This window comes from Triticum aestivum, chromosome 4B (assembly GCF_018294505.1).
Source record: "Triticum aestivum cultivar Chinese Spring chromosome 4B, IWGSC CS RefSeq v2.1, whole genome shotgun sequence".
Taxonomy (NCBI): Eukaryota; Viridiplantae; Streptophyta; class Magnoliopsida; order Poales; family Poaceae; genus Triticum; species Triticum aestivum.
Window position 1 is genome coordinate 658,553,092 of NC_057804.1, and position 537 is coordinate 658,553,628.

The 537-nt window shown below is 69.5% G+C and overlaps 1 protein-coding gene across 1 annotated transcript in view; it reads right to left on the reverse strand.

Annotated features, from left to right (window-relative positions):
• LOC123090387 (protein SMAX1-LIKE 3-like) overlaps positions 1-537 on the reverse strand; it is a 10,935-nt gene that overhangs the window by 9,911 nt on the left and 487 nt on the right. The window lies entirely within an intron of this gene.

Sequence of the window (537 nt, forward strand, 5' to 3'; positions counted from 1 at the left end):
CCAGCGGCGCGGCAGCAGTCTCGCAGGGCAGCGGGGTGGCCTGCTGGTGGCAGCGCTCCGGCGACCTTCGTTCCGCGCGTGGCGGGGCGGCTGCGGTGCTATCGTCTCAGGAGGTGGCGCGCGGCCGGTCTCTTGCCGTATCTGGCTTTGGGGGCCGGCCGGCGGCGCTTGGCTCCGGTGGTGCGTGCCCGGTAGCTCAGGCGCTTGGAGCTCGTCGGGCGACGCGGGTAGGGCAGCGGCCGGGCGTGGCCGCTGCTCCGGCGGTGGGCGGCGGCATGGGTAGGTCTCGGTGGTGGCCTACCGGTGTCGTGGCGGCTTCTCGGTGGCTTGACGGATCTGCCTGCGGCTGCGAACGGCTTCTCCGACGTCGGCTTGTGTAACGCCCTCGATGCCTATTTATACCCCCTCCATTCGGATCTCTTCTTCCCCCGTCCGAAACCCTAGTTTTAAAAAAAAAACTGAATCTCCGCCGACGGACGTGTCCGCCCCCGGCCGGACAACGTCCGCCGATCCGCCTCAGCCAACCCCGCTGCGCCA